Here is a 12878-nt window from a genome sequence, read left to right on the forward strand (position 1 = left end):
CTAATTCATCTCTGTCTAACCTGCAATTAGACTATCCACAAATTTACTTTTTTACGAGAAGACTTACAAAATTTGATGAAATCACCGCTCAGGTTACCTCATGCACAATTCAGTTTCTTGCCGAGCATTAAGGTAAAACGTGACATCAAGTTTCTAAAAGATACTAATTGGTTCAATATTTAGAGTTAGTTCTCTCTTGACATTAATTTTTTTTAAGTACAGAAGATCCAATACATTTGAAACTTTTTTCCATATCCATTTGATCTTGATTGCGTTTTTCTCAATGAGTGCAACATTTAGAGCTTCCAAAGCAGGGAGCGTTTCAGACAGGAGTTTTCTTTGGATGTCACATTTCCTCTTGATATTAATTGAATATCTTTGATCCTTTCATCTTCTCACGGGTTGACGTCGCATCTCGCCATTTCGGCTAGGGCTCCTTAGAACTGTTCTACTGAACATCTGTCACCCTGTTTTCGGTTTAACAGCTAAGGTTTCTCGAACAATTGTCTTTCTCACGAAAGCAGTTGCCTAATACTACCGAAACGCATTGGATGAAAACAACGGAAGAACAACAGAAGAAGTAAAGACTGGAAGAAAAAAAACGCAGTCAAACAGAAAAGATTCATCGACAAAGAAACATCTCAATTGAGACAAAGACAAAATGTTTTAATGGGACGAGAATTGAAGAAGTAGACAAGAAATTAAATTCAATATTAAACCTCGCACGGGGAAACACCTTCTTCGTTTCCCAGTGCGAGGTATAACATTGATTGCAATTTCTTGTCAGCTGTTTCAATTCTCGTCCCATTAAAACTTTTTGTCTCTGTCTCAATTGGGATGTTTTTTGTCATCGAATCTTTTTTGTTTGACTGCGTTTTCTGTAGTCTTAAATTCTTTTGTTGTTCATCTTTGCCATCCCTAAACTTTTTGAGTATCAGAGGCTGTGGATAATGCCGTTCTTTCGGTTTTAGCAGATTATTGTTATCGATGTTTTTTTTCCGCAATCACCGCTAAATGAAAAAGGTCACTCCAGTCTTCCCAAGAAATAGGTGGGTCTACTGGGTGGTTTTGCCAAAACGGAGCGTCTTTCCTATCACCGGGGATCAAACATCGAAATGATGTTTTTCCACCAAAAGCTATCCAGACACATTAGAAAGCAGACAAAAGTGTAAAAGCATTGCCCTGATACGAACAGTTTTGTTGACTATCTGGGATCTTTTCCACTCCCCATTGCCCACATTTGATATTCAGTTTTGAATAACTATTTCTACGCAGCCAACTATCCAACTGGCATGCACCGAAACCACCTTATGCTTTATTGTCATCTTGTATTGTTAATGTTTATGTTACTCCCTGATTGTCGCTAGAAGAGCGTTTGAATTAGTTCTGGCACTCAATTTTTTTATGGAGTTCTCGAGAAGTGGCGCGAAAAAATTCTATCTGGAATCTTCAAGTCTGCTTCTTTTATCTGTCATCGATACTTCTTTGTTGTTTTTTTGAAATCACATCATTGAATCTCATGGTAACTTGTCAAATGGTAATGTATCCATCAACAGTTGGACCATTTAAGTTGAAGATATATATTCTTCGGCGCCAATATATTCTAAATTTGTGAGGGGAGCGCGGGCCAAAAGATGCATTTTTTTTGGTAAAAATTTTTCTAAACTTTGGCGCAAATTTTGGTCTTTTTTTTTCTTCAAAACTCTGCCTACAGGGCAGAAAAAATCGACATAATGCGGTCTCCAAACTTTTTCGGGTAAGCTCCTGATCAGTCGATAAGATTTTCGAAAATTGCTTCAAAGTCCGCCCCCTCCTCGAGAAAATACTAGATCTGCCCCTGATATCACATAAAATCGAGATTGGGCTGTATGGGCATATAAATGAGATTGTGCTATAAGAAGGCGTAATCTTCTTTGATACCCTTCAAAATGGGTCGATTTCAGAAACCTTATTTTAATCTACGGAACTCATTTGGAATTTAAGTATGAGTTTCTCTCTCAGATAATATGTTTTGGCATAGTCTGAGAAAGAGAGAGATGCAATGTAATTCAAATAAGACAAGACTGCTTGTATCAGGGCGAAGCCCTGAATGTTCCGACTGCGTTTTTTTCTGTAATTTGAAATTTTTTCGATGAAAATCATCACCCCACACGCCATATAAAGTACAAAACAATAGATTTCGCACCTTTTAACAAATCAATTATGGCAAATAAGTTTTTTTCAATCAATTTGAAACGATTTCTAAGACAGATTAAATCTCCGCTTACGCGTTAAGAGCGCGAAATATATCGCACGTGAATTGGCCCAAAATGGCCAAAATGGCAATCTTTAAACCCCCATAACCTACGAAAAATGATCACAGATGAAATATCTTTTCAAATTTAAGTTCAGAACAACAATATTTTTTGAATGATAAATAAAAAATTCCGCCAAAAATGGTTAGTTAAAAAGTCGAACTTTGGCTGAAAAATAAACCACCCCGAGCATAAATATTCCGTTACTTTCCTTACAAAAGTCGTTATAGTAAGTAATTATAATCAGTTTGCAAAATAACTAGTGGATAGTTCGACACCAAGATAGACAAGGAATCTGTTTATTGGCCGGTCAATTTGAGGATCCAACCCTATAATTAGAGCTGATACTCATTTAAACCAAGTTTTTACATACATCATTTTCCCTCGTAGAGTCTCGTGCACATTTTTGCTATCCGCACAAGAGCTAATTATTCTTTGCTACCATAAATTTTGAAAAAAAACTGCGAGGCCAAACTAAGCATTTTGTGAATTGTAAGCGGATTCCGCAACAAGAACGCTCCCTTTGTCTTCTTTTGTTTTTTCATTTTCTTTGATCGTTCCGACAAAATTTTAACATGTTTAGAGGCTTGTCTCTGGAATGAAGTGTTTTTACAACGTGGTTAGTTTTGCGAAAGGTTAGATTTTTGATTTCGGATAACAACTATTCATTTGCATCAAGCTCGGGTTTTTTAGTAATCAGACTGCTGATATGAGTGCAAGTTTTCTTGTCTAGTTATACAAATTGTTCTGAATTTGAAAACAAAACTTTATATTTTATCATGCTTGTCTCATAGTTATTCAGAGGCTGAACTGTCTAATTGAGACAATCAAGACTAATTAAGACCTTGGTTTTAATTAACAACATCAGTTTTGGCTTACTCAAAATAATTTTTTTAAAGCTTTTAAGGCGATCCATACTAATGTTGAAAAGAACGGTCGCATGAAAAATAAAACCTTGGTCAAATGTTTTCAGAAAGCGCCCGAAACAGGTCATTTGCGACCTGTTCTGCTTCAAAAAATTCGAATGCAGCACAAAAATATGTGTCAAAAAAGGAGGAGGGAGAGGTCAAAAAATCAGGGAGAGACCAGAAAATCAATTTGAGCCAACTATTACGCTAGCAATACTATTTACGTCGGACAAAACGCTTGCTAGGAATAAAGGGTCCTTTCTACTTTCTATCTTAGAAAGTAAATCTAAAATTCGCTGAGAAATATTTTATTAAAAAAGAAGTTAGTATGAATTTACAGCAAGTTGCCTTTTGACTCAATATTTATTTTTTACGGTGAGATTGGAGATATTTTTCTCTGAGATTGAATATTATTTTAGAGAAGGGTTGGGGTGGTTGAGGAGAGTGGTGGTGGTGGTAGAAGAGAAGTTGTTGGAATGAATTCCCGTAGTTTTGAGCTTCTATTTATACTCAATTGGGGAAATCACGCCACTTTTCGTATCAAATGAGAAGTTTCTTTTAACTTCGTATTCTTTATTCGTACATTCGTATTTTACGAGAAGAAGGTTTCGTATGCTCGTACTTTACGAGAGGAATCGTTATTATTCGTATTGAATGAGAATAGTCGTTTCAATTCTCAATGCTTAAAACGTTATACGAATTATTCCAATAGCATTTCCCTTCCTTTTGCAAGGGAATAAAAACATATTTCTTTTGGCGGTGGCGGCGGCGTCACATTTTGTGAATGCAATAAAATAATTCATGTTTCTGTTTCTATTTGAAATCAGAACATATCCATCCTCCTATTTGGAGAGGAAAAAAACTAAAACTTTCATTTTTATTACTTCCACTTGAATAGTGGGGTAATTGTTGATCGATCGAAGCTTTTTCTTTCAATCTCATAAAGTTTTGTTGGTATTACGGGTAGCAGATGTTTTTGAACAAAAGCTTTTTCTTTCAATCTCATAAAGTTGGTTAGTAGTTTATTGGTATTACAGGTAGCAGATAATTTTAATCAACTGATACTTTGAGTCAGGCTTGAATAAATATAAATACATCAGTTACATTTATAAATCAAAATAGAGTTTACACAACCAAGGGATTTAACTATAAAATTAAATACATCAAAATTATCCGTTTCTCAAAAGTTTGAAGGTTAGTTTTATCCCTTAAACATTCTTTTTCCGAAGTCTCCTTTTCTTCCTGAAGTATGTGAAGTCTGTCCAAACGCGTAATCAGGGGAGGACTGGTTTATACAAAGGGGGTATTTTTTTGTGTTTTTTGTTTTTTTATAAAAGTCAAAATTGTTGAAAGGAAATTTATAGCTATACTACATAGCTATATAAAGCGAAAGAATAAATGTTTAAATACAAGGATAAATTTCTTACAATTTTCCTTCCAACCGGGCTATAAGTTGTTGATTTTTTGTTTTTAAATTGTGGATATGCTTTTTCAGCTCCCGGATTTGGTGCGTTTCATGTATATGACTGAGCTGAATTTGCTCAGTATAGTCATCTAACTGGGGGTTTGTAATTTTGCTGTCAGATATTTTGCTGGGACATAGATTTTTTGATATTCAAGAAGGGAATTATTTATGGAATACATTTTTTTTATAGGGTGATAGGCTTCTAATTTAAAACGATTGATTAATGGATTCAAAGCATATTTGAGATCCATATCGAAGCCAGGATTGCTTTTAGAAATAATGTATCGTTCCCTTTCTAACTGAATATGTAATTTAGTGTTTAATTCAGTGGGGTGCAAGGGCTGTTGCCTAATGGTCATTGGACAATGAGAAGTTGATACCGGCGTATTTGCCGTTAGTATCTTATATGGTCTTACAATCTGGGTCCGTTTTTTAATTTTAGAATTCGAGGGAACCAGGGGTATTTTAAAATCAGGGGGTGAAATTTTTAGGGGTGGTGGCTGTGATGCTGTAGTTATCGGGACAGCTGAACTGGTTTGAAGTAGTGGCTCAACGAAGGATCGTGTTGATGTCGGCTTTGCAGTGGGTGTTGTAGTATTAGAAACAGTTGGTTGTTGAGTGAGTGCTGAAATCTGCGAGTCCAGTGGATCGGTTGGTGGCAGAAGTGAGAGGAGATCCTCGAAATCTCTCAAGTCGTCATCAAGTGTTGCGTCCATAGTTGAATCAGTTGGTATATCCTAGAACAGTAGAATTTTTTTATTAGACTGGGTTTGTTGGGTGATCCAAGTTTTGAGTTCTTCTCTCAAAACTTGTTAATTGGATTTGAGGATACATGCGATCCTGGTTTATTTTATCAATTTCCTCTAAAAGAGGGGCTTGTATTTTCTGATCACAATCTTGTTCTATTTTTTCAGTTTGCTCATCTTGAGTGAAAATTGAGGTCACTATGGAAGTGAAAAGTATATTATATGAAGCGGCAAGCACTACTTTGCCAAAGTGTAGTGAGCGGCCGGTGATTTTGTGAATATGCATAGCCTTTATTATGAATACTAGGCAATCTAGTATGAATTTCACAAATAGAAAAGATGCGAAGACTATTCCGCATTTTTCTAAATAGTATTGTACTTTTCCGAATATACGGGTGTATTCGTTTTTCCAAAAGTTTGGAGAGATGAGATAGTCCAAATAGATTGTTTGGGAAGAGCCTAGTGGGCTGCATGAGTCCTTGAAAAGAATTTTTTTAGCATTTAGAAAGGACCTGGATACTTTTTGCAGTATTCCTTTCATCTCTGAATTATCGGAAATCATATTCCAGAATTGTTGCATTTGAGCATAAGTGTAGTTTGAAGCGCCTTGGCTAGAGGCTAAAGAATGCTTAATCCCTTGAATTATCTCTTTTGGTTCAAAGAGATATGGTCCTGTAACCCTTGTAATTTGAGGGGTTAATTCAATCCAGGACTTATCATCATCAACATCTAGTTGAAAGAGATTTGAATGTTTGTCGGAGCAGTCTTGTAGATCTGCCGACTGAAAAATTTGTCGCGTAATTGGATCGACAAATCGAATGTTTTCCTTATACATAATGGGAATGCGATTATAGCATTTATCCATTAATTGCAAAGGTGAATAAAATTTCGGACAATGGTAGAGCCAGGCAACATTGCTATTGGTCTCTAAGAACATAGAGCGGTTTTTGGTTAGAATATAGCCAGCCAAACGGGGGCTTTCAAGTGAAAGCATTAAAGTATTTAATATTGAGGAGCGTTCTAGCTCACATTGACTTTGCAGAAGGGCTAACTCGGCCGTTCTGAGCATGTAGAAGCTATAAAAAAGAATATAGTCCAATTTGGTACCTATATGAGCTTCGTAGTCAGTTTGATGACTTGAAAATTGGAGTGGCGGCGAATCATCACTTAATGTGGGAAAAGTAGAATTTGGTTGGCCGGCATTATGAATAGTTCCCATTTCTGGGGTTGGTTTAACTTGGATTCCAGTATCCATATTGAAACCGTCAGTGTATGCAATAAAAAGTGAATCATATGAAGTTGGATACACTATTCTGGGATGACCACAAAGAGATTGCGGTTTATTCATCACCTGTAGCATAAATTTTTGAGAATCCCTTGTATGGGTAGAATGAATAGACGGGCTAGAATCGCCTTTAATTATATAGTATGGTTCTTCGTTTTGAATCATTTTAGCCGGAAATCTGTTTAAAACAGTGAAAATGCAATTGTTGGGTTCTTCCCAAGTATAAGCAAAAGCGTCTAAGGATGTTGTTTCACATCCATTTGTAGACACTGGACAGGGCAAAGGAATGTTTTGCCAATTATTGACTGTTCCATCTTTGAGGTTAACAGTCAGAGTTACATTTTGCATGTAAGTTTCAAAAGTGTCCAATTTAATCCAAGAACGGCCATCACATTCGTTATGATTTTTGCCGTCAACTTTGCCAGCATGGGCATTAGTTACTGTTTTAACATTAAATTTGAAAGGAATATTTCCAATACTAGCATAGCCTAGGTTAAGATAGCCTCTGTCGGCGGCCGATTTACATTGATCGGCAGATAAATGGAGATCAGTAGTGATCATATTTTGTCGAGCGTCGATACCACTCGAATCAAAAGAATCGCAGAACCAACGCATTGATTGGTGTTTGATTCGACACATTGTCGCATTTACTTTTGTGCGATAATGTCTCTGATATAGAGTAACATAAGCATGGGCTACTTTAATATTTTCTGGTTGGACTTTGCAAGGTGCTACTTTATTTAGAGAGAACATTTTATTAGAAGTCATTAGTTGACAATCATAATGAGCAACCCGAAGATTATTTGCATTATTTGCATATAATTGTTCTTTCGGATCAAATGCTGAGGTTTGATTCGAAAGTATTATTAGAGTTAAAAGACCAACCAAATAAATTTTTTGCAAATTTATTTTTTGGTGGTGAATGATAGCAAAAGAATTTTTAAAAGTACTCACTTTAAGCATTTCCTCGAGAGTGGTTAGAACAGGATCTTGGTCCATTAGTTCACCTTCCTCTATTTCACTATTTGGATTTGTCATTTTGTGGATTTTTGTGATGGGAAATCTGAGTTAGATTTCAATTTTTGTTGAGAAATTCAGCAGATTTTATTTTTTGGAGAGAGAGAGGAGGATTTGAATGAAAGATGTGGAATTGAGCAAGAATGAAAACAACTGTATATCAGTTAGTTTTTAAAGGCTGTTTTTGCTTTTTTGCAAATCTAAGCTCTGATTGGCCGTTGTTATTCGGCGTCTTTCGGAAGTGACTCTTTTTAAGTCGTAATTCATTCGCCATTCGTTTTGTGGTTTTTCCACTCTGGCTTAATGTCGTGGTTTTTCCACTTAGTTTTGATTTGTTGAGATCTAGCAGTGGAATGATAATCATTCGTTTATGCTGATGTTAATTTTAACAACTGCATTCCCCTTCCTTATTGGAGGAGGAAAATGAAATAAAACATCTCTTCATAAAAGAGGACTAAAAGCAACATCATTTGTGTGCTTTCCGTTTAAACTTCATCTGTTATCTCAGTATTTTAAAAAATTTTTGCTTTCTGAAAAATGAGTTATATCGAGCCTGAAGACAATCTGGTGGACTTCCCCGAGAAGTTTTTGAACTTGCGGGATGAGCTAGATTTCACACACGAAGCCTTGCTGGAGGACAAGGAAGTTGAGAGAAGGGTCGAAATCTACGACGGTTTAGTCGAAAAGGGTGCAAATCTGACGCCCATGGAATTCATGATATTCATGGACCGGAGTTACATCTTCAAGTATCCGGTCCTGAATACTGATGAACTGTTTGAGCTGGGCTCAATACAAAGTAGGTGCTTCGCGAAGAAACTTCGGAGCCCATGGGGTGGAAACCATGTGGTTTCCCAAGAGACAATGGACTTTTTGTCCATATTCTTTGGAGAGGATGTAAGTTTGTTTTACAATACACCAAATTTTAAAAATAATAAAAAAATTTTTTTTTATTTTTTTAAGTGGCATGGCAACATAGAAATACTATATGAATTTGTTTTAGTTTCAAGAAGAATTCTTCAAAAAGCCAGTGGCGGAGGCAGAGTTTAGACGAAAAATAGAGCTTGATATTATGTTGGAGGAGATATATCAAGCTTGGTGGCGGCCTTACTCAGCGCTGCAGTTTGCAGTGAGGAGCCTGAGTAGGGCGGCGGAAAACTCGTTGGAAAAGATGGCGGCAGTAAAACTAGTGGAATCGTACACAGATATTAAATCTTGTGTTTATAAAAGTTATTTTTAAATTTATATCAACATGTTATTTTTGGTGTTTTGTGTTTTTATTACAAACGAAATATTTATAAAGTAGAAAAAGAAAAAAAAAAAAGGCCAATAGAAAGAATTTAAAAAAAATATTTAGTTTGGCCAAATAAATGGTTTAGTGTTTTTATTTCTTTTTAAATTTGCCAATTAGACTAGATGGAATTGTAGTTCCATAAAAGTTTGTAGGACGATTTGTCCGTTTAGGTTTTTTGGATTCAGAAAGTGATCCAGGTGCGGATCGAGTGTTCTCATAGAAGCTTTCCTGAGAGCTATGAGGGATATTTTTTCCGTCAGTAAAGTTTTTTGATGATTCAGATAAACGAGGGATATCAGGAGGACGGGGAGTATTATATTGTGTTGTTATATTTTGGTGGCGGCGGCCAAAGTCATTTGCGAGACTAGTATTAGGACTTATACTGCGGCTAGGTAGGCGGCGGTGGCCATAACTACTAGATTGACTAGTTGGAGGATTAGGGGTTTTATCAGCAGGATAGGGGGTCGAACTTCGAATAGGTCTAAAATTCTGGTCAATCGCAGTCGCATCGAACAAAGTTCTTAGATGCATGGTTTCTCTGCCTGAATCTAATGAGTGCTCATGAACAATGGTTTTATTTTGATCCTCATTTGTAGGGGTATGATCAGTCATTTGCTGATAACCATTGTTGACTACTGGCCAAAACTGGTATTGTAGATTTTCAACCTGTTTAGGTTTATTGAAAGAGTCGATTTGATGATTTGTTATATGATCATAAAAATCACTTGAAAATAAATCACTAGAGTACTTTTGTAGTAGCTTGGGCATTTGTTGTTCTTTAGGAAAGTATTCAACAATATGATTGCGGTGGACAATCTTTTTTTCGTTAGTGAAATCATTTTGAATTCCGTATGTTACTTCCGTGATTTTTTCAATTACGGTGTAAGGTCCAGATCTCAAATTCAAAAGTTTTTGACTTTTCAATAGTGGTTTGGATCTATTTTCTAGTAACACCTTAGTGCCTTCTTTTATAGGCCGTCCTAATTTAAATTGATTTCGGAACATGTGGGCCTTATTAGTGATGCGGCGGCAATGGGTATAGGTGTTACTATAAATCAACTTAAAATCATTTTCCCTTTTTAGTATTTCGGTGGAAATTTGATTTTTTAGAAATCTATCTATGGTCTCATTGTTTGACTTATGCTCGGTATGAGCATGATTTTCGAGACCAGCGCAAAATTCAGAGGTACATCTTTTGTTTTGGTCGCGGTAGAGGCCTAATTTAAGGCTAAGGGGAACCTGAGGTTTTATGCCAAAGACAATCTCATATGGAGTGTAACCTGTACTTGAATTAATGGCGGTGTTATGTGCAAAAGCAAATTTATTTGTTAATTCAGACCAGTTTGAGCCTGAGGTACTCAAGAAATGTCGAAAGTACTGGGTTAAATGTTTATTCTGGACTTCAACTTTTCCGTTAGTCCAAGGCGAGTAAGTAGTTCTTGGCATCAGGGTTATTCCCAATTCAGAGGACCAATGAGCAAAGTCATTACTCATGAATGCACTTCCATTATCATGAATAATTTGTTGTGGAATACCAAATGTTGTGATGTATTTCTCTAAGAGCTTAATAGTTTCCTTAGAGTCTGCATGGGTGCATGGATATACTTGAAGATATCTAGAAAAAGGATCTATCACAACTAAGCAAAAGTTTTTGCCGTGACTTGATGGTCTAAGTGGACCTTTATGATCAATGTGGATCGTTTTCATTGGGATTTTTTCTAATTGTCCCCATTGTTGTAATGGAGCTTCATTCAGGTCTTTTCGTTTAGGTTTATTTTTCTGACATTCTAGGCAATCATGAAGAAGCATGTTGACCCATTTATAGAGTCCGGGCCAATAGAAATATCTTTTGATTATTTCCAAAGTTTTTGTTTCGCCGTGATGACCGCTAAGAGGATGCTTATGAGCTAACTCAAAGCAGTTTAGCACTAGGGAGATGGGTAAGCAAATTTTTGGACTCTTAGTGTAGTCATCATTATATTCATTAATACATAGAAGATCATGTTGGTCTTCAATGAATAATAATTCGAACTGCCTGATATAGGCTTTTAATTCTTCACGATAAGGATTTTTTTTGTTTCTTTCTGGCTTTTCGGTTTGCTTTATGCAATTTTTGATATCTATAATTACAGTATCGTTACACTGCTCTTGAATAATTGTTTCAACGTCTAAATTTGCTTCTTTAGCAAAGTCGGTCATTTTTGCTATCAGTTCAAGAGAATCTGATTTATTCTCTTCAGATTGGAGACTTAGGGGTTCAATTAACCTCAAGGATTTTGTTTTGGTTGCAAAATCATTTTTTGCTTTAACCAGGTCGTTGAGAAGGTTGTTCTCAACATTGCCTTCATATAAGTCAAGCCATTCTGAATTTTCCAAAGGATCATCAAGTGCAGATACTTCATCTGGAATTTCTTCATAAATACTTTCATTGTTTATATCTGGTATAGATAGTCGTTTGATTTGGTTAATTTGTTTGCCAAATCGGAAGAAATCTGTTATATTCTGAATCGCACTACAAGATTCTTCAAAATATTCTGGAGCATCTTCAATGCTGAAGTCTCCTCTGTCGCTTATGTTGATTAATTTCTTTTTTCCGCCTTGCACTTGAGCAATGACTGGATAGCAATCATTTTGAAATATGTTATCATCTTTGTGGAGTACTGAATAACATATTTGTTCTCCATTGTCTAGGATGAACTTTATATCATTTGGAATGGTTTTGTGTTCTAGTTGATATCTTTTGATATCAGCGATGGGCACATTTCGGCTCAATAAGTCAGGAAAGGCTAGGTTTGAACCTGGGGTATAGATTATTTTCAAATTGTTGAATTTTGTCAATACGACTTGATATTTGAAAAATCTATGAGAAAGTTGTCCTTTTCTGGACCATAAGAAGAGAATAGGTCTGTGGTCGCAATACAGGTATAGAGGAAAGGGTGAACCTATAATGTAGAATTCATTGGTTTGCAAAGCAGATATTATTCCACATAATTCACGATGTTGAGTAGACATTTTCTGCTCAGCTTTATCAAAGACTCTAGAATTGGCAGAAACAATTCTTTTCCCTTCAGGAAAGTCTTGGATGAGTATACACCCGGTTCCTATATTTGAGGAGTCGGCGTGAATGTGAAATGGGTAGTTTACATTAGGTATGGCATTTGAAATATCATGACAGAATTTGTCTTTCAGTTTTTGAAAAACTTCTTCATGGCATGGTAGCCATTGAAACTTATCACTACTGTTTGCCAGTTCATATAGACATTTTGCGTCCACATGAAAATTGATGATGTATGTGCTGTAGAATCCCATGACACCTAATACTCCTAGAACTTCTGTTTTTGATTCAGGGGATTTCAATTTTTTTATGTCATCAATTCGTGAAGCGATTGGGGAAAGACCACCTTTAGAGACAACGTGGCCAGAGAAATTTAACTTTTCTTAGGAAGAAAAAGGTTTTGTCAGGGGCAGCTTTTAAGTTGGCCTTCCGCAAAAGAGAATGATATTCTCGAATTGTGCCAAACATTTCATTTTTATTTTGACTCTGTAACAGAGTGTCGTCTATGTAAGTAATTGCTTTTTTTTCTTTAATGAGGGGTCCGAAGGCATATCTCATTAGTTTACTGAAGAAATTTGGAAGTGGTTTCAAACCATAGAAACCAACTTAGTAGGTATATTGTCTACCTCCTACAATAAAGCTTGTTAATTTCTGTGCCTCATCTGTTAGAGGTACTTGATGGTAGGCGCAAGAGAGATCACTACTTGTGAAGTATGATCCGTTTATTCGGGTCATGAGAACTTGTAGTGGTTCTAATGGCCAACTACAATTGCTAGTTTCTGTGATTGAGTTTAGATACCTAGCATCCAAGACCAAC

The sequence above is a fragment of the Symsagittifera roscoffensis genome, chromosome 1, assembly GCF_963678635.1.
Source record: "Symsagittifera roscoffensis chromosome 1, txSymRosc1.1, whole genome shotgun sequence".
In the NCBI taxonomy this organism is placed as follows: Eukaryota; Metazoa; Xenacoelomorpha; order Acoela; family Convolutidae; genus Symsagittifera; species Symsagittifera roscoffensis.